Source organism: Elgaria multicarinata, chromosome 4 (genome assembly GCF_023053635.1).
Source record: "Elgaria multicarinata webbii isolate HBS135686 ecotype San Diego chromosome 4, rElgMul1.1.pri, whole genome shotgun sequence".
Lineage (NCBI taxonomy): Eukaryota > Metazoa > Chordata > Lepidosauria > Squamata > Anguidae > Elgaria > Elgaria multicarinata.
In genome coordinates, this window is record NC_086174.1 from 130,808,365 (window position 1) to 130,835,603 (window position 27,239).

The following is a 27,239-nucleotide window of genomic DNA, read 5'->3' on the forward strand; positions in this document are numbered from 1 at the left end:
TGATGGCCACAGTGCTCCTGTGGAGCACTGTGCCCCGTCCGCCGCTTTTCCCGGCTACTCGCGAGTAATTGCGGTAGCCGGGAAAAGTGGCAGACCACCAGTCTCGAGCCCGAGACCATGGGAAATACCGGGCTACAACTGTAGCCAAATACTCCGGGGCAAGGGAGGGTTATCCCTGCCTGACCCCGGAATCCCCTGTGCATCATCTGGACGCACAGGGCGAGCCCGGGCTGAACCCTGGTCTAGCAAAGGCCTTAGACTCTCTGCTACTCAGCAGAATCTCGTCTCTGCAGTTTTATTAAAAGAGCTAGAAGTCTGCTGTGTGGAGGGGTTGACAATAATTTTAGTAGGACTACAGGGGCTTCATTCAGGCACATCCTGGCAGGGTAATGTTTAGAGCAAAGTCCATTCTCTTTAGCATTGTACCAGTATCCCTGGAGAAACTCCATCCCAGGTTTTACTTATGGTTCATTCTCTCCGCAGGGTGGACCTCAGCAGGCAAACCAGGTAGTCCCAATTCTATCCTTCTATTGGTAGCATTTTTAAAGCCTTGTTTCCTATGACCACCTTTATGCATTTTTGAAGTATCCTACACTTGAGAAGCAATATGGGCCAAATAGAAAAGGCATTTGCAATATTATCTGCAAATGCCTTTCTATATGGAATCACAAATGTTTCCAAAAGTAGAAGATGAAAAACTAGATATCGGATTGCTGGGTGCCTTGGTGATTGCAGACCATACACTGTGCTGCGCATTGACCCCTTGCCTTAGATATATTTCTGTGTATACTGATTTGGGAGGAAGCCTCATTGAACCAGAAGAAGACTTATTCCAAAATTATAATGCATAGGACTAGGCTGTGAAGCACATTCAGCCATTGAATGGTACTGTGATTGTAGTCACCTACTGCTGATTGCACATCAGCAGTGACCTATATTGGTTATGCACCATACCTTCTCTGCAGCAAACAGGAGGAACAGTCTACCTGAACAGTGGATTTTAACTACAGTAGACTTAAAGATACATGTTCATTCATATACTCCAGGCAGTTTGCCAATAACTACCTGCATGAGTCAATCCAGGTTTAAAACCTATATGTTTTTTTATGTTCTTCACTTATTATGTATGCACAACTCTCTTCAAAAGAAAGCCCCCCTTTTCCATTCAAGTGTACCAGGACCTGGGGAGAATTAGCAGTCTACGCCATTCCATAAATTAATTAATTGCATGTTTGCAGAAGTAAATGATTACTCCTCACCATTAGTTAAGAGTGTGATTTCTGTTATGCGTGGTGTTACTGCTGCCGTTCAGGGTTCAAAAACTGTAGTGTAGTGGGTTTCATTATATCCAAAAGGTTTTTTTTTATAAAACTATCATACATGGGGAATCATTTTAAAGTGTAAAACAGGTGGGCTAACTTCAGGCTTGTGTGTCTGTTCTATCCTCCTTTTAAAGTAGAATCTCTGTGATCTACTGAACTGTTTTAAATTTACAACGCTATGATTTATTTTATTAATTTAAAATATTAGCAGTGTGCATTTCATAAGCTCAAAGTTGTTTACATAAAAATACAATTAAGCAATATTAAAACATGGCTACGTATTAAATGTAATAAATAATTAAACTGAACAAGATAAGAAATTCAGCAGCCAGCAAAAACTACAAGTGACTGCAAACTCAGGATCTCTTAATAGTGAAGACTTATTCTTTTCCTGGGTGAGCAACCAGCCATTCAGATAATATTCAACAACTACCATGATCCCTGGCCATTAGCCAGGCTGGCTGGGGCTAATGGAAGTTAAGGTCTAACAACATTCAGAAGGCCACGGTTTCCTATAAATCTATGGCTGTTTCTACACCAGCCTGGTGTAGAGGGAGGGAGAAGGGAGGGAGGGTTGGAAGGAGGGGGAGGAGGAGGAGGAAGGAGGATCTCGTGAGATCCTCCCTTTAGTCCACATGCAGGCGTGACATCCTGAGAAGAAGGAGGGTATCGTGCCCGCCATTTTTTTAAAAAAATTTTTTTAAGGAGCTGAGCGCACGTGTGCTCCAACAAACAGTGATTTAAAACATCAACAATCCTTCCCCCCCCCCCCCGATTTCTGCTGGCCTGGCTCCTTCCCTCTACTGCTCCCCGCTGCTCACAGGGAGGAGGGAAGAAGCCGGGATGGGCAGCCACACCTCCCGCAATCTTGGGATGATCACGAGACCACGGGAACAACCGGATTTTCCCAGGGATTATTTATCCCTGGGAAAACCCACGCTCATCCCACCCTCATTTCCAGGCTGGTGTACGTACGGCCTATGTGCTATTCTGTGCTCTGTTATTCTGTATTCTGTGATCTTGAGTATGCACTGCTGTATAAGAACCCAAGAGGGGCCTTGCTGATGTCTACATAATCCAAAACTCTTTACAAGAATTCCAACAATTGCCAGATACCAGGTGGTCTACCAGAAATTGGGTTGGATCCAGACTTAGTTATGCTTAGAGCAGAACCATTGAAATGAATGGTCAAGCTAGTCATAATCAGATTAAGTCTGGTTGAATTCAGTGGGTTTGCACTAAACATGACTAAGGGAGCAACCCTATGTCCCTTAGACAGCGTCTGGGGGACATAGGATTGTGTGGTTTCGTTGCTCTGAGTTCGTAGACCATGCTCCCTGCCCCATCCTTCTCAAAGCTGATTTGGAAAGGACTGTGGCTACTACCTCTCTGTGTTTGCAAAAAGGAGTATGGAGATGTGGAAAAGGAGGCGTTCTCGGGTCAGGGAGCAGAGGAGACTGGGGGTGTGGGACTACAAGCTCCTTCCCTCCATTACGCAGGCAAAACCTCCCATCTAGCTACAATGCAGTGCTGAAGGCACAAGGCACTTCCTGCTCTGCGTTGGATACTCATATGCCTTCAAGTTAGGAGGCTTACAAGTAGCCAGGACACATCCCATACGACGGTGCCCTTAGACTAGATCTAAACCATTGTCTAGTGGGCCACTGGCAGACCAGGAACTAATATTTGCCTACGTTTGTCATAAAGACATACTACCCCTAGTATTATAATATATTCTATTACTTAGACTATTATTACTACTATTACTATTACATACACAGATATTTAAATAAATCCCAACTTGATTAAACAAGATAACTCTAAAACTAGTATTCTGCAGTGGTGGAGAACCTGAAATTCTCTCCCAATGTCCTAATGTCACACAATAAATGATTAATTTATTTCATGCTAGGGAGAGGATTTGTAACATAGTAGGGAGACACAGCACATAGGAGACGATCAGGAGCTTCTCTACACATAGGAAAAATCCCACAGCCTTACTCGGGCTTTCGTCCTCAAAGTCTTTTCACTATCACAGTGCACTTCTTTACATGTGACCATGAGATTTTGAAATGAAAACTTCTCTTCTAGGAAAGGCTCCATTGTGTTTAATGAAATAGCACTATCTAGTGATAGAGAGATCCTGTGGGCCTTGCTAGACGAGGCCTTAGCGCGCTTTGAGGCCCGGTTTCCCTGCTGTGCGTCCAGATGACGCACAGGGGAATCCGGGGTCAAGGCGCACTGAAGCCTCCCTTAGCGCGCCATAAGTGAAGTCGCTTATGGCGCGCCTTTTCCGCAGCCCCGGCCTGAGACACGGGAGACGGAGGGGGATGGCAGAGGGCGACACGGGAGACGGAAAGGGATGGCGGAGGGCGACACGGAGCCGGAGGGGGATGGCGGAGGGCGACATGGGAGATGGAGGGGGATGGCGGAGGGCGACATGGGAGACGGAGGGGGATGGCAGAGGGCGACACGGGAGACGGAGGGGGATGGCGGAGGGCGACACGGGAGACGGAGGGGGATGGCGGAGGGCGACACGGGAGAGGGGGGATGGCGGAGGGTGACACGGGAGATGGGGAGGGAGTGGGCAGGGGGCAGGGGGCTTAATTAAAAAAAGGGTGGGGGGGCTTAAGTAAAAAAAAAACCTTACCTTGTCCGGAGTCTTCGGGCCACACGTGGCCCCTTTAACAAAACAAAACAAAATGGCTGACGCTGCAGGGCTTCTGTAGTCCCTGCACGTCGGCCGTCTAGGAGGCGGGGCGGCGTGTGCTAAAGTTAGCGCGCCGTCGCCCCGCCTCCATGCCGGCTTATCCGGCATGGTCTAGCAAGGCCCTGTGATATCCCAGATACTACCACATTCTCTCTCTCTCTCTGTTCTAAAGCATGCTTCCCTAGGGATAACGCGGGAGACATCCTAGATGTTGACAATGCCATGTAATGGATCCACAAACTTCCGTGAATGGCCAATCATGAGTGTGCAATAAATTGCTCATTTAGAGAAGCTTTAAGTAACCATCAGCAGAGAGCTATAGAAGAGCTTTCCTGTGTTAAAGCCCCTTCACACAAGGCTTTTATCGTGCACTTATAGTTGGTCACTCATGGAAGTTGCAGGTACTTTTCATGGTGCCATCAATCTCTGATGCCTTTCTCATCATTTTAAAGCTTTCTTCTGCCATTTTTAACTCACAGAAATGTGGTAATATAATATTTCTAGAATTGTGCCTTTTTTAATGGTGCTTTTAATGATGATGCTTTTAATGATGCACTGGTTTTAAACATTTGAATTAGTTGTATGTATTTTATGGTGTTTTTATTTGTGTTGTACCCCGCCTTCGATCCAGAGGGAGAGGCAGGTAACAAATAAATAATAATAATAATAATAATAATAATAATAATAATAATATCACAACGCCATCTACTGGCTTTATAAATGGAACATATGGAACTTGGCTAGCAAGTAAACAGCCCCCCCTCAAAAAAGAGGGGGAGCGGGGAAGCGTGTGTATTGTGTTAATCGTAATCCCACAAAGACTCCAGAAGAAGAAGAAGGGGTGTGGGTAGGCTGACCATATGAAAAGGAGGACAGGGCTCCTGTATCTTTAACAGTTGTATTGAAAAGGGAATTTCAGCAGGTGTCATTTGTATATATGGAGAACCTGGTGAAATTTCCTCTTCATCATAACAGTTAAAGCTGCAGGTGCCCTGCCCTCTTTTAAATCTGGTCACTCTAGTATAGCTCCTGCAGCTTTAACTGTTGTGATGAAGAGGGAATTTCACCAGGTTCTCCATATATACAAATGACACCTGCTGAAATTCCCTTTTCTATGCAACTGTTAAAGATACAGAAGCCCTGTCCTCCTTTTCATAGGGTCATCCTAACACGGTTTGGGATTTTTGTTTTATTGTAGAGAAGCCCAAAGTTAGATCAGCAATTGTTTGCTTCTCATACCTCCTCTTTCCTAAACTCTAACTCAGAATATGAGCCCAAGATATGTTATACTGCATTTGCTTTCTATTTGCTTTCTTTCAGATTTCCTAAAATTTGCGGGGAACCTCCTCCTCCATCTCAGCACTAGAGAAATTGTGACGCCTCCCAAATGACCATTAGAACAACATGAAAAAGGAATTGTACCTTTTTAAACCATGACTTTATTTAATCATTTGTGGCCCCTAAGTGCAATGTTTAATGAATGCTTTATGAGACTAGCTGTGCACCTTTTTCTGTTTAAAAACCACACAGCACAGGGTTAAGTTGCACAGGCAGCTGACAGGTAGCTGGGTAAAACCTCAATCTCTGACGCCCTCCCTCTTGAGTTGACACCACACCAAGGGAGGCTGGGAGGCAATACTGACTGGGCTATCCTGTAAAATGCCAGTTGCCCATTCTTCTATCAACAAGTTGAAAAATAATAAATATATCTGTCTTTTGAGTCTAAAAGTGAAATGTGCCTCCAGTTTTAATTCAAAAACAAAACAAAACCCATGTGCTCTGTGTATAAAAAGTTTAGGAAACATTGCTCTAAGATATGGCTTGCTAGCATCTTTTTATGTACTCTTAAGATGGATCTCTTAAAAAATTTCATATACAAACAAAACTAGACAGAACAAGTACGCTGGGTGGAGAATGAATAGGGTGAGTAAGTTTTCTGGACCCCTAGTTATGCAGCCCAGCTATGTGCATGATTTGCAGGCACTTAGTCCATGGGGATTTTTAAAGGATATAAATAAACAAGTTATTAACAGTATCAGTAGTTTCTGTCTACCCGCTCAATGGTGTGTAATACTTTGAATATTTTCTGCTATGTAACATGCATTGATTTTTTAGAAGTGTTGGATGCTCGAGAAATGTCAGCTCTCCATCTATTTAAAGCTCTGAAACTTGGTTGAAGCAATGAATCATTCAGAGAAAAGTTCATTGAAACAATCTAGCATCACTCAGTTTCCATTACAGTTTAGAGTGGCATAGAAGGAGGGAAAAACAGCCACAATGATTACATATCGTAATGAAGTGGGTACATGTTTTTATTGGTTTTGTTTCTGAACTACTTTTCATTTTTAAAAATGCTATTTTCGGGGTGGGGGGGTGGAGGGCAAGGGTTGCAATTCTACTTTCATGTTTTGGTGATGAAAATTACAGCAATTCATTTTCTGGCACCCAAACCATACATGTTTTGCACTAAAATAAATGAAGAAACTTCGTAGATATTTCATTAAAATGAAATATTTAAAGCATTTTATAAACATTTTCATTCAACTAAGTTCAATGACTTGAAAATTAGTCTTGTGTATCTAGATGCTTCCAAATTTTCAATGTTGTACTCCAAAGTGTTACGTGGAAGTAAACCTCATTAAACTGAGTTGCCCACGTCTAGCAAGACAGATCTACATTCTTATGCAAAAGATAGTTGAGGACCTCTGTGCGGAAGAGGGCAATATAAGTGCAGATCCTCTGGACGGCAGCCTTCAGTAATCGGGATTGCATCTGGTTCCTAATGTTGTACTGAGAACACATGGCTACCATATTTCAAGTTTTTTCTTTAATGGATCTTTACAAGAGTTTCAAATAAAAAATTTAACTGGATGAATATGAAAGCTACCTGATAACACTGTTGTTGTTTAAAGCTGAAAATTTGCCTGAAGTAAGGGGCACGGATAGCCAGCATTCAGGTATGTGTGTTATTGGATAACTGGAGAAATGAAGCAGGAGGAAACTGAGCTTATCTCCCAGCAGAAAAACCCCACACTAAAAAACCCCACACATCGGAATACACCCACACCTTCAAGTCATGTATTTAAGCTGTTGGCTCTTTGGGAGGCACAACTCCAGCATGGTGAATAATCGCAACGTCCCTCCCTCCACACTGCAGTATGATCTCCCTGCTTGAAACTGATTTATTTACTGGATCCATATTTATTTATTTATTTATTTATTTATTTATTTATTTATTTATTTATTACATTTTATACTGCCCAATAGCCGAAGCTCTCTGGGCGGTTCACAGAAATTAAAACCATAATAAAACAACATCCCATATGGGATATGATCAAGTGGAAGGCGCAACCATGCTGCTTAGGTAATGTAAGATCCTTAGCAAATACTCATGGACAGGAAAGGAAAGCAGTGTCCAATCAGAAAACATTGGAGCTTTGTGTGAGGCAGTAAGCCTATGCATACCAGTTGCTGGGGGAAATGGGTGGGAGGGTGCTGTTGCACTCTGCTTGTGGGATCCGGTCGACAGCTGCTTGGCCACTGTGTGAACATAATGCTGGACTAGATGGACCCTTGGTCTGATCCAGCATGGCTCCTTTTATGTTCTTATGTGTGCAAATATATAGTTCTGTTGCTATATTCTGCTGCTGCTGCTGCTGCTGCTGGTGCTGGTGGTAAAATGAGAGAAATGTTTTGGAGCCATTTGGGGATGCATACAAAAAGATGGTCCTTGATGTATCCTGACCTCAGAACCATTTATTCTTATTGTTGTTATTTTTAGGGAGGACATAGGATTTTTCAGTTTCTGGGAACCAAGATCAGAGCCAGGGCTCTGACCTTGGTTCCCAGAAACCACACTCTCACTTGTAGCCAGTGTGGTTCTCACCATGCCATCTATATCTCCGCACTTGGAAACAGAGTGCAGAGAGGTGAAAAGGGGGAAGTCCCAGAGGTGGGGAGGAGAGGAGACCACTGAACCTGGCAACTTCAGAAGCTGGTGACTACCCAGATAGGATTGTGCCCTTATTCAGTTTATGACTCACTCTATAGAAGAAGCTCTCAGGGTGACATTCATCATAAAAGCAAAAGCAATACAGCTAATGCTAAAAATCAATAATAAAAAGTATTATTTTAAAAGCAGCAACAAAAATTCAGCATTTAAAAGACGTAAGTAAATGAACAGCTAAATACAGAGAAGATGATTTTAAAATAACGTTGGACTTTAAAGATCAAACCAACATGTTGAATTGGGCCTGGAAGCAAATGAAGTTGTCTCAAAATTGGAGTTCCATGTTCCATGCAGTCTACCACTGTTAACATCCACTTTGTTGTGTTCCGAACTAGTAGTGACTTCTGAGTACCCTTCAAAGGCAACTCCATGTATAGGGCTTGGGAACTTGATCTTCTTCTTCTTGAAAGTAAAGATGTGAGACTAAAAATGATGGAGGCTTTAGATATCACATTATCAACCCAGTCCAAGCTACAAGGCATAGATCTGGGCTTGGCAACTTGCCTATTTATTTATTATTTATTTATTTATTACATTTCTATACCGCCCAATAGCCAGAGCTCTCTGGGCGGTTCACAAAAACTCCCATCAGCCCAAGCTAGCATAACCAATGGTGAGGTGTAATAGGAGTTGTATGCCAAAACATCTGGAGAACAATACGTTTTCCAACAAGTTAGATAGGACTTCATTGTGCTAAGATTGTTCTCCCCTTTGACGTGTTTGATTTTCTCCTCCATTCATTTACAGACAGAAAATAAATCTCACATGTACTGAACTGAATACGCCTCATTTTGCAGTATTTTCAGTCTATGATGAAACTTTATTTTCCATCTTAAAATGGTGAGATTAACAGTGACATATCCAATTCCATGGATGGAATGTGAAGCCCAGACATATTTCTACATATCCAGCCCTGCAGCTTTACCACATATAACACTTTCATTGATGCCTTTGAGGCTTGCAGGAGATCAGGGTGCAATTAGGAAGGAGAGCTTTATGCATGTGGAGAAAAGGCAAGTCGATTGTAGACTTTTTCCTCTCCATAAAAACGCTTCTTACTGCAGGCTGGTTTTTCTTACCACCTGACTGAAGATGGGAAAAGCCTATTCAAAGTTCTGTGCATACAGACACTTCATTATTATACCCTTCAGTGAATTTTCTAGTGCTTTGTCCAAAGTAGGTTTACATTTTCAGTGGCTAAAGTTTTATGAACTTCTTGTAAATAACAGAGCACTTAAAGTGGTTACATTTCCTCTATTATATTAACCCAATGCAACTCCACTCACTCACTGGAATCACAAAATATTTGAGGATAAAAACAAAACGAATCCCAAATGTTCAAGACTGAGCCGTGCATATGTTTCAGCATGTATTGCTCTAATGACTATGCTTAATGCAGCATCCCCCTGTCTCAAATTATATGGGGAAGAGTCTAACCTAGTGAATACATGAATAAGGCTGCAGTCTTATTATGTACAGTTACCTGGAAGTAAGTCCCACTGAATGCAGTAGGGCTTATTTCTGGGTAATTATGTTTGGGATTGCACTATAAGAGTTCCTTTCTGCCTTAAAATGTACAAAACCATACAAGATGCACATAGGGGCAACTTAGATAAAAATTAAAACCAATGTTCTCCTACAACCCTTTCACACCATCGTTATTTATTTATCTATCACACTTATACCTCTCGTTGCAGTCAGAATTAACTGCCAAATCCAGCACAGAAACATATAATATGTGATGGATAGATTGGGAGTGGGACATGGCACAGAGAGGCAGTTTACAGCTCAGATGTGCTGCTTTAGGACTACTTGTTTCTTGCTTTACTGATGATTTGCACAGCCCAGTTTATTAAGTCATGTTCATTTTTTCATTACAGCGAATTGCCGAACTTTCATAAAACACACACTCCATATTCTGAAGGCAGGAACATAGGAAGCTGCCTTATGCTGTGTCAGACCATTGGTCCATTTAGCTCAGTATTTTCTACACTGATTGGCAGTGGCTCTCCACAGTTTGAGACTGGAGACTTGCCTCGCCCTACGTGGAGATGCCAGGGATTGAATTTGGAACCTTGTACATGCAAAGCTACAACTCTTCCCCAATGAGAGAGAAATGAACAGCCATGTCTTCTACATGGTGAAGGAAGCTTCATAAAATACTGCAGGAAAATATCTACCCTTAGTCCGTTCCTTCACTCCATTTTCTCTCACAGCAGTACCACAAGCCATATTACCTCAAGAAAGAACAACAGCTGCTTTGTTCCTGAGTAATTTTTTACCTCAGGCTGCAGTGACCCCAGCATATCCCCTGGCTTTCACTTCTTGCCCTTCTTGTATTGCTTGCAAAAAAATAAAATAGTAGCTTTTCGTGCTCTAGTTCCCTAGTAGCACTGCTGAAAGAAACAGCCTGCCATTTTGCCATGGGTCAAATTACCCATGACACTCAATTGTGTATAGTTTTTCCTTTCACAAAGTGCAGATAGAGTTGCTGCTGTCTGAAGTAGAAGGCTAGCACTGCCAGGAGAGGGGCTTCTGAACCCTTTCTTCTCCAGAGTTTTTTCCACACGTACATACCCCAAGCTGTTGGTCCTCCCCACAAGGCCATATCTTGGTTCAGTTGGATATGAGCTTGCCATTTGAAGTTAACAAGCTGATGTTTTAAACCAGGCTCAATGTCACAAGAAGCACACTTTCGTGGTTCACATTTACTTTACACTGTGCTTTGAAGGAACAGAAGACAACACACTAGGTGCTGGGCCAAGTTTAATTGCTACAGTAGTTTGTTTGCTTTATGTATTTATTACATTTATTTATTTATTTATTTTATTTAAGGATTTTTATGCCGCCATTCAGCCAAAAAAGGCTCTCACGGCGGCTTACAAAAGTATTTCTTGACAGTCCCTGCCCACAGGCTTACAATCTAAAAGACATGACACAAAAGGAAAGGGGATTGGGAGGGAGGAGGAGGAGGGGGAAAAGGAAAGCAAATTCAGGCACTACAATCTTAGTTGGAAAAGTTCAGCTTTTATATCCTGTCTTTCTGCCAATAGTTGAGGAATGTCCAAGTTGCACCCAACCCTTCATCAGGTATGAATAGTTCCATTAATTTTGTCTAGCATTTGTGATTATTATTATGTTTTGTGGTTATATTTTTTCCTCAGGCTATGTCATGGTGAGTTTCCAGGTCACAAAGATCACATGCGAAATATACATCATCACACCTCTATGATTGAACCTGCTTACTGTTAAAGTATTGTACTGTCATTTACCTTCTTAGGGATCAATCCATTGTCCTCTGAAGTTGAAGACCTTCCCAATTGCCTCTTGCTGAGCTGATGTCTCTATATCCAGTGTCCTTCACCCAAAGTGGATGAGAGACATAGGCTGTGTTCAGTCAACACGATAGTCAATGGTGGGATAATAATCAACTCAACATTTTTTTTATTTAGGGAGTATTCCCCACACAACATAATAACAAACAACCATGGTGTGAATTAGGATCAGCGTTGAGTTAACTATTAGTCCATGCTGAGTTGATTCACTCATCCCCCACCCTCTCTCCCTCCTCAGCCCTTCTGTTAGTATACCATCAGCCATTGCTGTCAAAAATCTATCCAGCCAGCTGGATAGAGTGGCGGCCACTACTTTGACCACTCTTGCCTTGCAACTCTGTGGCTGACGAAATAACCAACGGTGCCCTCCACACAATACAATAACTAGCAGTGGTTCAAATAGCCAACTCTGCACAGCATTGATTATTTATTTATTTAATTATTTATTTACAATATTTATATATCACTCCCCATTCAAAATTTCAGAGTGGTGTACAAGATAAAATACAGTAAAAACAGAATAAAACACCTTAAAATATTTTTTTTAAAGAAGCAAAATGAAAAGTGACCGTCCATTCAACACAATAATCCATGGTGGGTTAAATAACCAACCGTCAACTATTTAAACCACCATTAGTTATTGTGTTGTCTGAACCCAGTCCTTCCATGGTTTAGTGCAAAACGCCAAACCAAAAGTTTTCTGGATATGGCCTTAAAGTAATTCAAATACATATGCTTTACTCAAATAGCTGTCAGAGAGTATGCCATCACAGTTGCCCTGCAACATAGAAGAGTTATTTGCTCATGATTGTTCCTGGCCTTGTAGGTGTGTTATCTTCTAAATGGAAGGCTACATTCATCATCTTCTCAGTCTGTATGTGTTTCTTTTAATGGAAATATTCCAGTTTACACCAGATGAGGAGATGGCTCATAAGCTATAAGCCTGTTAAGTGATTTAAGGGGATTGTTGTTCTTTAGATGTAGTGGATTGGGTGGAATGATGGGGGCAAAAATGCTTCCCATTCCAAACACATTTTAAGCTAGATGGTCCTTTTGGCCCATCTAGTTTCCTTAGCTCTTGGTGGGCAGGATGGGCAACAGAGAGGCTTGTGGATCTAGCAGTTCCATGGCTCTCCTTCCTCCTCCCCACCCACTATCTCACCCCCCCTTTTTCTCTCTCCTTTTTCTCTCTCCCAAGGTTGTTCTTCTGACCTCAGAAGTGGAGCTGCCACAGAGCTTTCTGCTACAGCATGGAGGAGGGAAATCCCCACTCAGATCCGCCCCACAAAGATTATAGCTGGTGTGACAAAATCCCAATGCTTGAGATGTTTCTGTATTAATGTATATATGCTGTATTAAATAGAACCCAGGTAAATTAGGGTTAATTGTATGGCAGAGAGTGAGTGAGAGGTGGGAGGGTCTTGTGTGTGTGTGAGGAGACTGACGCCTTAACTAGACCTAAGGCTTATCCCGGGATCGTCCCGGGGTCATCCCTGTTTATGTAAATGACACACAGAATATCCCGGGAGCAGACAGGGACAACCCCGGGATAAACCTTAGGTCTAGCTAAGGCCTGAGTGTATAAAAGGCAGGAGCATACAGTTCGTTGGTTAGATAGGAGACAGGATTTTGGAGACAGAGCCTTAGGCATTGATGAAACTACATCTAGTTAGAGGAAATTGGAAGGGGTAGAGTAGGCAGGGTAAAACTAAGAACTGAATGACTGGTTATATGATATAACATCTCTTGTATTAAATAAACTTTAATTTTTGTGTTTTTTAAATTATAAAATCCTATGTCTTGTTCATCTTTCTGCCCTATAAATAGTGTTCATCTTTCCTGGGTAACGTCACACTGGGTCTAAGTCCTCAGGGGAGAGAGGGAGAAATCTATATCATTTAATAGTTCCTAGGATGCTATCTTGGGGACCATTGAGTTGCTCTGTAAATGTAGGGTGCAAGATGGGTGAGGGACAGAAAAGTCATGGAATGCTGTAAACAAATTTATTGGTGGAAAGCCCAAATGTACTGTAAGTGTACTAGCCTGCTTTTAATTCACATTTGTTAGATTCTATGGCACTGCTTTCCCAGCGTGGTGTGAGAAGAAGCCTTCCCCTGAGGGTCTGGCTGCTGTAGTAAATTCTCTAGCACGAGGCCACGAAAGCAAAAATGTTTTAAAATAGCAACATCCATTAAAGTGACTGATTTTTGTCCTTTTTCAAGGGAACTCCTGAAGAAATTCTCTGTTGGAAATACGCTAGAGGAACAGCCATTTCAGTAAGTAGACTCTGTTTCACAATATTGTTGGCATGAACGCTCTCATTTTCTTTCTGCCTTGTCAGCGTCATCAATAGAATTAAAACGCGACATTCATGGAAGCCTTTGTACTCGGGAAAGGAAAAGGCAGCGCACACCGCAGACAATGAGTTCCAGTTCAAACTGAACACTGTCTGCTGTATAAATGTACACAGTGGCTCCTACAGCGACCCACGTTGCTCATTATGCATCCCAAATCATAATGTAGTTTATGCAGAAGGGCAACTGTGAAAGCTCACATTGATTTCCCTTTCATATGAAAGAAGATCGTTGGCGAAAGATCACTGGTAGCGGTCCCCTGTGACAGATTTTTCAGCGTGTTGTAGGGCAGGTTGGCTCAGTGCCTGACAATCGACTCTGAGTGACATATTTTGGGCAGAGCTATGGTAAAATGGGAGCCATGTGGCTGATGTTAGTAAACATTATCCCGCACAGTCTGGCAGGACACCATCAGCAGCGGGAGGGTGAATGGCTAGCAGACCACATGAACTGGACACACAGGCAGCTAGAGCTACCTAGGAAACACAAGCCAAAGCCTACAATCTAGCAGCTGCTCCAGTTGCCATGGCGACGGGAAACTGAACAATGAGCTGGAAATCCAGCATGTGAGCTTTTATTGAAAGGTTCCCCACTACCCAGCCCAAGCAAGGTCAGACTCACAACCCCCACAGTAAACATGGGTTTGGGTGGTGATGGTTCACTGTTGAAGATGTTGTTGTTGTTGCTGATATATGAGCACAACATTCCAATACCACATGAAATCATTATCTTTCAAAATGACCTTGTATAACTGATATTTGTTTTCCTTAGCAGTTTTTGGTTTGCCACTAGCTATAGATTATACGAATGTTAGGCTTTCTTAGAGATTCTTTATTTATTTTCCCCTTTCTTAATTTCTTATATAATGGGCTGCCGTCGTAATACATTGATGGTGCTATATAAATAAATAATAATAATAATAATAATAATAAGGAGGAAAAGGGGGAAATACATAGCGAAAAAGAACAATGCAATAATTTGAGGGAATGATCAAGAATAAAAATATAAACTATTCCCCCTCCCCAGTGATCCGTAGTTTCTCCCCACCCTGCAATTCTTAGCATGTTCACACGGTGGGCAACCAGATGTCAATGTGCTTAGCTGACCTGCCCTATTCTGGAAACAAGCTAGATTCCAGTTCCTCCCCAAAGAACTAATTCCCCATTGCACATGTTGTGGGTCCTCTGTTGGATGTTGCCCCATTTCTATCAACCTGACAACTTGATCACCTTCCCTTCTGCCCCCTCGCCCCCAGGTTGTAGTTGTAACTACGGCTTCACACAGGGTGGGCAGGCGGAATCCACATCATCTTAAGGTCCCTGGGATGCCCACTGGAAATTATGACATTTTCCAATAAGTTGAAATGCAAATTTGTTCAAGTGCAACATTAACCCTAACTCAACAGTTCCTACTTCTCTTATTTCTGGAAATAATAATAATAATAATAATAACAACAACAACAACAACAACAACAACAACTGTGTTTAACATTGAACTGAATACAAATAAACATAAAGTCAACACTTATAATTTCTTCAAGCAGAATCAGTGATCATTCTGTCAAATACACTGAATTAACCCTGCTTTGGTATGTAAAATATTGAACTATGGGGTGAAATAAATGACTACAGGTCAGTCATCATAACAATGATTCAACAGCTTATATACTATATTGATTGTTATGGCAAATTATGAATATTTATGACTTTACCAACCAAGCAACGTGGGCAATTACTTTCCACCTCATGACAAACACTGATGTATCCAGTAATTATCACCTCTTATTTGTGGAAAGTTTTGCTTAGAGTCAAGCATTTTGTATTAGTACAGTGGATTTTGCTTTTACATTTTCTTTTAAGTTTTAAAGAACTTTTTTACTAACAGCTGACAGCCTCCCGGGTCATATCACAAACTACTTTTGAAACTTCCCTCAGTTTGAAAAACCGTTTGCCACACACAGCATAAGAACGGCTTCTGATTGAGCAAAACAAGCCTAAGGTTCGCTTCAGGTCATGGAACTGGTTCATAATTCTTTGGATATTAGCCTTAGCTTTCAAATAAATGATTTTCTTAGGCTGCAATTCTATACACACTTATTTCAGAGTAAGTCCCACTGAACTCAAAACTACCTAATTCTGAGTAGATGTGCATAGCATTGCATTCATACACTGCAATCCTATACTTGTCTACTTAGAGGCAAGTCCAACTGAGTTCAATGGGCCTTATTTCTAGGTAAGTTGGTATAGGAGCCCTATTGTTACTGCATGTCTACCTAGAGAGAGAGAGCACCCTTGTAATTGTTAACTTCTTTCATGCAAAACATATATGGATTACATGGCTATAGGTTTAGGAATGTGTTGGTAGGTTCTACATCTTATTTTCTTGCAAACTAATGTGTTCTAATTATTCTAGCAACCAAGTTGCAAGTATGCTTTTTCTGGAAATATAGGAGGTACACAATGGGAAACTTGATTTAAATTTATTTATCTAGAGTTTTCTCCCCTTATTTGGATATTGGATCCCAGAATATAATTATGTCTGATTTTTAAATGATTCCATGAATAAAGATGTGTCTTCATTTAAATGATTAAAATACAAAGAAAGTCATTTCTAATATTATCTGTGCTGAAAATGCACAATATTTGAAATATGAAAAGCAAGCCTAACATGTTGAATTTGAAGTATTATTGTTCAAAACTGAAGCTGACAATAATGCTTAAAACTGAAAAGCATTAGACTCATATTCATAGAAAGAAGCCATCATAGAGCAAGGACTTCCATAGTAATTTCTGGAGGAAAAATGTTGACTTCACTAACCTTGAAGCAGAAAGAAAACAAAAACATTGTCTCTTCTCATTAATGATGTAGAATTCTCCTTGAAATACAAAAGGCAATAGAAAGGCTTAGAATGTTCTGTGTTTTGAGTAGGTTATATCTGTACAGCCAATAATGCTATTGTGCACTCCAAATGCAAGGCAGGAGATATCAAAGTCCTTTTGAATCAATGGTCACTATCCAAACCAGATTTCAGTCCAGCTAAACCACTAGTTTCAATGGGTTTAAGCATGCTTTTAACTTTCTCCTTGCCTCTAGTTGCTTCCAGGCCAGGGCAATTAGTGGAACTCATGATGTTTTGGCCTACAACTCCCATGATTCCTGCACCATTGGCTAGGCTGCCTGGGGCTGACAGGAGTTGTTAATCAAAACATCTGGAGGGCCACCAATCAAACGACGTTGGGCAATTATTCCATCTTTTCCTCCTTAATTGATTTTTTTTTTTTTTTGCAAAAAGAAAAATGTTAAAAGTGGTGAGAAAACATGGGAGAGTTACAAACAGAAGGCAACAACTCCTGGACATAAAATTCCATGAACGAGATAGGGTGATTGCACAAGAAAAGCCTTGTCTGGAAATACCCTGTGATGTGTCAACTGTCAAGTATTGATTCTAGCAGGATTTAGATTCTAACTTTTGGGCAGTGTCACATGAGCAAATATATAAATATAAGATATGTAGAAGATGCAGAAAAATCTGAAGCCAAACATTTTAAACAACACCTCACTAACTTAAGTCGCATTCATTTCAATGTGTCTACTTTAAGTAGGATTTGTATTGGATTTTATCCCATCATTGTGCAGTTGTGGTAATTAAACATGTTTTAAAATGAATGAGCAATTCATTAGCCTACTTAGAGGAAACAAGTTAGTAAAAAGTCTGCTGCCAGGGACCAGAAAATTCCTAATTGAGATAATTCAGTATTGAGGCTTCTGGAACAGGAGCTCCACCTGCCCCCTGAAGCCTCAATAGCCAGTTCACACTGGGCAGGCTGGCACTGCAATCACATTTTTTTAAAGTTTAAAAAATGACCACAAGTAAGGGTTGAAAAAAAAGTTGGAGGAAAATATGTACAACGGTGGAATGCAATGGGTTGGCATCGACGTTGTTTGGGTTCTCTGTAAAGCCTAAGTGAATAAATTATGCCAGTTCTGGAGAAGAGGACTAGTGTGGAAATAGACGTAGGTTGTCCGAAGTTTAAAGTCACCCTAAGGGCTGGGTTTGAGCCTAAAGAACTGACGACTCAAAATGATGTGCACAATTAGACTGGCTTCATGGTATCATGGGGGAAAAAATAAGCCATGGTTGTGAGCCACCCAATTAGCATAAACACCCACACTGGCATGGATGGTCGTGACATCCGAACCCAGTGTGGGTGAGTGGCTGCGATAGTTTACCAACCACCCTGAAACCCTAGGTAAGCCAACCCAGTCACTCACCCTCACTAGTAGGTAAGCTTCAGACTTTACCAGGACTTCATATGAGAAAAAGGCCATTTCTTCTCATTGGCTGAGACAACCAATCAGAGAAATTCAATTCTTTCTCCTTTCAGCCATCAGGTCATAAGGTAATGCTTTCTTTGTGACCAGAGAGATAGTAGCTGTCATGAAACTTCTATTATCATGGATCAATTGTCAAGGATGCCTCTTATCACACTGCTCCTAATAATGAGATGCAACTGGAATGTAATAAATCTGCCCATGTTTGATGTGAACAAACATGTAAATTCACTAATAAGATGGTTACTCTACTGTCCTTCTTAAATCTACTCATTTCACCAATTGTCCTCATTTTCCTCCTTTCATCCCACACTCTGCAATATCTAGACTGGGCAGGGTATCAAAAAAATCTGCAGCAGAATGTCCTCATTTAAAACATTTTCTCCCCTCCTTCCAATTGACTCGATATTAAAAAACATAATTTAGTTTGTCCTCTAGGTACCCAGTATTCCATTGCAATATACAAGGCCAGCTTGTATCAGTGGTGATTTTTTAGGATAAATGTCAGTCCTCGAATTTTGAGGGGAAAGCACAGGAGGGTCTTAATGAAATTGATGAGCCCCTTCCTTTGATTCCTCCTCTGACCCCATCCCATATAAATTTTATCAAATTAATGACCCCTATTAACCTCCTAAAGACCAGAAGGAAGCAGTTTGCCACAAAAGCTTTAATGCAAAAACTATTCTCCTGTAATTCAGCACTGGTGAAAGTTGATAGCACCCGAAATTCACTACCATAGACGTTGAGGGGAATAGGTACAGTACAGAGGGCTGATATTTTAGAATGATGGTAAACACAATAAATCTATGGAGGAACAATCGTGAAGTCTTTGGAGGGTAGGGGAATCCCTAAAGTCAACATGTATAACTTTGGGGCTTTTAATGTTAGTATTTCCTCACCGACATCAGAAGGAATATTTCTGCTTTGATTCTGCACATTTGCAATTATGATACAAGCCTAACAGGTGAACTGTGGTTTGTAACGGCTGGGTTGTTATGAGAGAAACTTCTGACACAGTGTTCCAGTCTCTGGTGAATAGCTCATTGCAGCTCTGTTTGTGTGGACGTATGGGGTGAAGAACACTAATACAGTTGTCTGTGCACAAGTGTAACAAACAATCTGCTTATTGTGTATTTTAAAAGCAATTTCCCATGCAGGCTAACAGGTGGCACAAAGTTACTATAGGCACACTGTTGCAGCGGAACAAACCCCATTTAGCCAAGAGCCTCACATGGAGATTGACACAGGCTAAAATAAATTTTAAAAAAGAACACTTAAAAAATTATCCCTCAAAATTATCCCTGCAACAGACAATCCCTTAGGCCACACATATCTCTTCTGCAGCATTCAGTCTGTCCCTGGACAAAAAGCATTAGTGGGTCCGAATGAATGGGGGTGGGGGGAAGCCAAAGAGTCAAATGTTTCTTACCCAGAGCTTTCAAACCATGATTATTAAGTTGTATCATTAATGTAATTGCTGATGCTACATTTTTGGATAGGGCTTCAAGCGTACCATATATTTCAGCTTCTCGCTACTGTGGCTAACTGAATTACACATGAAATAAATGCTTGTGTTTTCAAGCTATATGTTTTTCGGAGAACACAAAGTGTGTTTTCGTTACAGAATTTAAATTTAAATCGGAAATTTTGTATAACTACCCCCCCTCCCAATAAATAAATAAATACCAAGCCAGGAAGGAAAAAAGCTAGCTGGAGAGATGGCTAATTCACTTTCAGATGCAGGATTCTTCATTAAATACAGCTGGTTGTATTACAGTTGTGTGAATTCCAGAACGCTGAGAATTTCCCCTTCCCCAATTGGTACCCTCTAGGTAAGCATGTCAGAAGGGTTGCAATTTAGGCTACAATTCCTATGCATGTGTAGACAGAAAATTCTTACAACTGCCAGCATTCCCCAGCCAGCTATGCTAGTATGGCTGGGAAATGCTGGGAGTTGTAGGGCTTTTCTGTCTTAACATGCATAGGATTGTACCTTTAGAGGATTCGATTGCCTATTTCATTGTATCCCGTTTTTGAGGTACAAACATGCAGGTTTGTTCAGTTGATAGCATTGCTCCCCATTCTCATGGCTGACAAGAACTCAGGCAGGACCAGCATAGGCCATGCAGGCTATATGACTTGCTTTCTAGTTTCTACCTATGCCATGGAAACTGTCAGTGGTAGTGAAAGCTGCCTCCTATTTCCAGTTACATTTCTTGTGAGTTCATTTGTGCACTATATTACAAAACTGGGAACTGCCTTGTAACAACGACCATTGTGGGAAAAGCTTTGAGTTCAGTCCTGCTCCCTGACATCTGATCAGTGCTGATTCAGGAAAGACTATGAAGTATTGAAGTATAGTGGCTTAAAATCGATTAGCTTAAAATTGGAGGCATTATAGCTGGCGCTCAGAGACTAAGGGCCTTGCTATAGCAGGGGTTAGCCCAGGCTAACACCCAGGCTTGCCCCTATGCATCCAGATGACGCACAGAGGCTGCCAGGCTCAGGCAGGGGTCAACCCTGCCTGGGCCTGGGGTATCTGGCTACAGTTGTAGCTCAGTATTTCCCGCAGTCTCGGGCTGAGGCTGAGACCGCGAGCGTGTAGCCCATTCCGCCGCTTTTCCCGGCTACCGCAACTACACGTGAGTAGCCAGGAAAAGCGGTGGATGGGGCGCAGTGCTCCACAGGAGCGCTGGGCCCATCAGAGCTGGGGGGAGCTGGGGGGAAGATCGGAATTGGGGAAGATGGGGGGAGAGCAGAGGCCGGGGGAGATGGGGGGGAGATTAAAGCCTGGGGGAGATGGGGGGGATTGGAGCCAGGGGGGATTTTTTTTTAACTTACCTTAAGCACTGGTGCACTGGCGCATCCGTCCCCTTTAAAACTACAAACAAAATGGCAGACGCAATGGGGCTTTCGTGCAGCCCATTGCGTCTGACGTGTGGAAAGGAGATTATGTGGTAGGTTTAGCAAGGACACTAACAAACCAGGATGATCAGGGGTCTGGAAACAAAGCCCTATGAAGAGAGACTGAAAGAATTGGGCATGTTTAGCCTGGAGAAGAGAAGATTGAGGGGAGACATGATAGCAAATACTTAAATACTTCAAATACTTAAAAGGTTGTCACTCAGAGGAGGTCCAGGATCTCTTCCCAGAGATCCTCCCAGAGTGCAGGACATGGAATAATGGGCTCTAGTTAAATGAAGCCAGATTCCAGCTGGACATCAGGAAAAACTTCCTGACTGTTAGAGCAGTACGACAATGGAATCAGTTACCTGGGGAGGTTGTGGGTTCTCCCACACTAGAGGCGTTCAAGAGGCAGCTGGACAACCATCTGTCAGGGATGCTTTAGGGTGGATTCCTGCATTGAGCAGGGGGTTGGACTCGATGGCCTTGTAGGCCCCTTCCAACTCTGCTATTGTATGATTCTATGATTTACAAGCACAGAGATCCCTGATATTAATAAAATCCCATTCGCTTGAATGAGGGCAATGTAATCTAGAATAGGTGCAAAAATCTTTGCCTGCACAAAGGAGAATTATCACTGAATTGTCCTCAGTGCTTGAGACCTACTTATGAAAATAGTGATATGCATTTTCCTGGGTAGTGTAGCGTAGCTAAAATGCCTTCTTTGATATTCTAGTGGTCTGGGTCCAGTGGTGTGTTTGATTTCAATGAGCATGAAAGTTCTGGCTATACAAAAGAAAGAATGCAGCATAGCAATGCCATCCATCCAATCTGACTCTGTGTATGTGTGTGTTTAAGTAATCCAATCTAATACTTAGAATGTTTTTGCTATTACATATATTATTATTATTATTATTATTATTATTATTATTATTATTATTTAAAAAAACACCTTGAGATGTGTTTTAGTTTTAGGAAGGAGCTGTGGGAAAACCTGGAAGGGTTATGAGTGGAAGTTGATGTTGTCTCGACCTTCCCCCACCCAAACAAAATCCATGAATGAGACAGGGCAATGGGGCTATAAAAGCCTCATCTGGAAGCACTCCAAGTCCAATACTTTGCCCTAAAGTACCCTTTCCTGAAAGACGCTACCAGATGTCTCTTAAAAACCTCCAAAGGAAAAGATTCTTTAGTTATCTAAAATATCTTCTTTCGTTGACTATTTTTTAACCAAAACCTGCTTTCCTGTAGTCCAAAATTATTATTTCTTGTTCTGTTTTCCATTGTTTTCCCTATTATTTAAATTAAGAGCTGTGAAAATATTCCCCTTAAACCTTTTTGCTAAACGCACGCCACTTCTCATAAGGATTTGCCCTCTAGACTCTGAATGACCTTTGAAATCTCTTCCAGAAGCCTCTTCACATGTTACAAATATAGGTGATACACTGAAAGAACAACAAATGGTGCACTAACATTTGAAGCAGCTACACACTTCTTTCCTCTGTGTGCACCTCATCCATGTGAATGGTTTTATTCATTCATTCATTCATTTATTTATTTATTAAATTTATATACCACCCCATAGCCGAAGCTCTCTAGGCGGTTTACAAAAGTTAAAATCAGTGAACATTAAAAAGTATACAAAACTTTAAACTATCAAAAATATAAAAACAACAGTATAAAACAACAGTATCCATTTAAACAACAACAGTTCTGGGGTCCGTTAACAAACAAACAAACTTAGCATATGTTGTTAAATGCTGTTAAATGCCTGGGAGAAGAGAAAAGTCTTGACCTGGCGCCGAAAAGATAACAATGTTGGCACCAGGGGAGCCTCATCGAGGAAATCATTCCATAATTTGGGGGCCACCACTAAAAGGCCCTCTCCCTTGTTGCCATCCTCCAAGCTTCCCTCGGAGTAGGCATTCGGAGGAGGGCCTTAGATGTTGAGCACAGTGTATGGGTAGGTTCATGTCGGGAAAGGCGTTCCATCAGGTATTGTGGTCCCAAGCCGTGTAAGGTTGCCATCAACCTTTTTGAATGAGAATGTCCTAAATTAAACACACAGTACTTTAAAAGAGCTCAACAATGCAGTGTTCAGTGGTTCTACTATTTTGAGAGTTTCTTAAGACCAAAAGAATAGCCCTGCTTGCTCAGACCAATGGACCACCTTGTCCAGCATTCTGTTTCCTATAGTGGCCAACTAGATCTCCCGTGGGAAGCCCTCAAACGTGACATAAAAAGCAATAGCACTCTCCTTTTGCTACTCAACAGATACTCTGAACATGGAGGTTCCAATATTGCTGCCATAACTAGAAGGCAATGTTACCCTTATCCTCCTTGAATTTGTCTAGTTCCCCTTTAAAGCCATCTATGTTAGTGCCCATCACCACAGCGAGTTCCATAAATTCATCATACGTATATAATTGTTCTTGCATGTGTGGTTCCTGTTAATAAATCCTGAAAAGCGATCTCAACGCTATTTTTCTTGCTGTATAAAAGAAAGTGGGCATCAACAGAAATATAAGGTATATTACACCCATTCCCCCCCCCCCAGCCGCCGCCCAGTTATATTGTGGCAGATGCTACGAGCAATTGTTACAGGATCCGTGGGAGGAAAAATTAATATTTAAACCTAGAGATGTTTCATGTAGCTCAAGTCCAATGTCTCCACCATATGTTCATAGATGGATACTATACCTGAGGCAGTTCTGAGATGGTGAAACATCTGCTTAGCCTTATCTATGGTGGATAGATATCAGCATATTCTAATGCAGGTCACAACTTCTTGATAATCTGCTGTTGCCTAAGGGCTCAATTTAGAAATCGTTTGAGTGATTTTCAAGTGGCGTGTTCAGAGGCTTCTTCTTGTAAGTATACAAAAAATATAATCCGCAGTGTTTCCTCCCTGCAAACTATAATGCAAAATAAAAAAAAGCTTTCAAATTAAAGCACATTGTTTAAAATCTTATATAACATTCTAATGCTATTATTATTATTATTATTATTATTATTATTATTATTATTATTATTTATATAGCACCATCAATGTACAATGTACAAAACAATTTAATGTTTCATGTTGCTACTGTCTCACTGTAGTTTAGGCTGCAAGCCTATGCACGTGTATCTGGAAGAAAGTCCCATTGAACTTAATGGGACTTACACCTGAGAAGATGTGCACAGGACTGCACTATAGTTTCCCATACATCTGCTCTCACAGAATGATAAGACGATCTGGAGTTTGCTTGGCCTACATCATCATCTCCCAATTTGCTAATTCTTAATATTGATTTATTTACACAGTTTGATTTACATTGTTTGCTACTCTTTTTATTGCTCAGCTGCTGTTTTTTCATTGCTTACTGTCCCTTCCTTCCCCCTCTCATCTTCTCATAACTCTCTCACCCTCCATTCTCTAACTCTCCCCAAAATTGTATCTCAGTTGAAAGAACCTTGAAATGAAATATTTCCTTTTATGCTCAGTGGCCTGTACATTTAAGCCTATGCTCACCTGGTTTGAACACGACAAACCATTTTTTTGACCTCAGGTTAAACCGTGGGTTCCAACTTTAGATTGGCCCTGTTCAGAAGATACCTTAAACCATGGCTTTAACCATGGTGAATAATACTTTTTGCCTTATTCACCATGGTTAAAGACATAATTTAAGGTGTCTTCCGAACAGGGCCATTGTCTCTCCCCCAACAACCCAGAATTCTTGGTCCGCACACAATGCTAATCAACCTAGTGATGGAGCATGTCTGGGTTGTTTAGCTCTTCCCACTTGTAGTACGGGCAAATCAGGTAGCAGAAGCCAGTATGCACCCACACTCATTTACAACAGCCCAGAGTTAAAAATAAAACCTGGGTTGTTGTAACTTGTGAACCAGAAAAACTTAATCTGTACAAAGCTGTTTCTCTCCTGTACAATCATTCTGTGTGATATTCTGATAAAGTGATGCAATGCAGTAAAATTAAATTAGTATTTACTAAAATGATTTTTAAAAAGTAGTAAATGGGTTGTGCTTGTAAATAAGGCAAAACGTGAATGTACAAAAAAAAAGCAAAAAGAAAAAAAAAGCTGTTAGCTATTGGTGGAAAACAGCAGAAGAAAAGAGAAACAGCAAACAACAGGCTTACTTGAAGAATCAAGATTTGTCTCACAAAACATTAGGTCTATGGAGTCACAGGAACTTATTTTCCTTGCTCCTTCCATTTAATCTCCTCGGGCACTATTGCCCTCTTCTGGATGCCAGCTAAACCCAGCCTCTGATAATGTAGACACTCTGATCCTTAGAAATTTAATTAGTTTCACCTTATGGTTTGAGTATCATAATTCCATCACAAAGCTCATGTATGTATCACCCATAATTTGAAGGTCCTGGATATAAGACGAATCAGCATTCCCCAAAGAGGTAGCTTTTAGTTCAATGTTCCATACTAAAGCTATCATTCTCTTGTGTGTATGTACAACATGTAGCACACCAGCTGTCCACTTGTATGTTTCCCTTGGGGCTTTGTGCATATAGCCCGATATGCATGAAAGGAGAAGGGTGTGTTTGCCAGGAGCATGGGACCACAAAGCATTTGCACCAATCTAAGCTTGCCTCCTCACGTAAGGGGATTTGTTTATGGAACAGTCACTCACTGTGTCACATGACCACGCAGGCACTGAGACAACAACTTAGTTTAGGAAGGCTAGGACCTCCTTCCTGGAATCAAAACAAAAGGGTGAGGAAGTGTCTTATTCCCTCAGGAAATTGATGAATTTTGAGTGACTTAGCTGGAGGGCTAAGTTGCTATAGTGATTAAAAGCACTGAGATAACTGAAGAGCTAATCATTGGGTGAGAGCTTGAGAAGGACCCAACTTATTGGAGTATGAATTGCTAATAGTTCATCTTTTGGTATGATGATGTGTGGATGATGTCAGTCATCAATTATAATGATCAAATTTGGTCACAAGCCACAAAATACAAAACCTTTTTTTTTTTTTTTTTTTGCTATCAAGTATTGGCTATGTTTACTTTTAAGCTAACTCTTGGCAAATTTAATGCACACACTGTTGCCGGTCCCTCCTGTTCCAGACTCTCTTTTTGTAAAACATTCTTTAGATTTCTCTCTCTCTCTCTCTCTCTCTCTCTCTTTCTCTCCCTCCCTCCCTCAAATGCCCTGCTAGGCTACTGGTAATCTACTACTAATCCTTTCTCCTCAGCAGCCTCATAAAGAAATAAAAGATGCCAGTTTACGGCTTAAGCAGGCTACATTGAGGAAACCTCCACATTGCTGCCAAGAACTTCCATCTGCCACCTACAAGTGCAGGTGCCAGGGAGGCTTCTCTGTACACAAAGCATAATAATAAAATACAAAGGACCAATGTGCACTAATAATTGCTAAACACACAGAAAGAGAGGCAAGAACTTTTTTTTTATGAAAGTTTACTTAGTCTGCAGAGATTTGCATACAGATGGCTAGGTCAGGGGACTGTGTATGCTGCCTGGGCTACCCAGGGCAGGGCGGCATTCAAGCCGCCTTTATAAGCACACACGGCTTTTACTATAGCATAGTGTTGTGGAGAGGCCTCATTCGGCACATACTGAATAGTCATTCAAGTAGCTTGCTTTGAAATGAGAAAAAGGCCTTGGATGGGGGCGGGGGTGGTGGTGGAAGAAGGGAGTGGAGTAAAAGAAAGCAAATTCTTTTCTTTGTGAGACAGAAGGAGGAGTGTTGGGAAAGGGGCCAGAGGACTTAAAGAATGTGGGTTAGCAACCAGGAATTAGAGGAAAGTTTCTGTGGAGACACACAATTAGATATGTGGTATTCACCCTCTCCTTCTAGTGGGCAACAACAGCAAGCACATTTCAAAGGGTTCACGGCGTGCATTAAAGAGGGAGAGAGAAAGAATGGGTGGGGTAGAGCCACCTTGTTTCTTAAGCTATAAAGATAAGTATAACTGCCTTGAAATAAAACAGGCGAAGGGTTAACTTAAAAGCAGCAAGAAAGTTATTTCAGGTGATTGTGGGATGGATGTCATAAACCCGAATAGCTAGCGATCCCATATATCTTTTTCCCTTCCGTTTGCCCCTCCTCATATTACAAGGAAATAAAAAGAAAGTCACAATGCTGTTTATGATCCTCTGACTGCCCTGAAAGCATTGTAAATGATGCTTGCTATGGATTTATGAAATGTCCTGTATGTCCCCTTTGGCTATGAAAGACTGTCCGTTTGCAAAGTAACAAGAGGACTGCCTCATAGAATAATACCGCGGTCAGT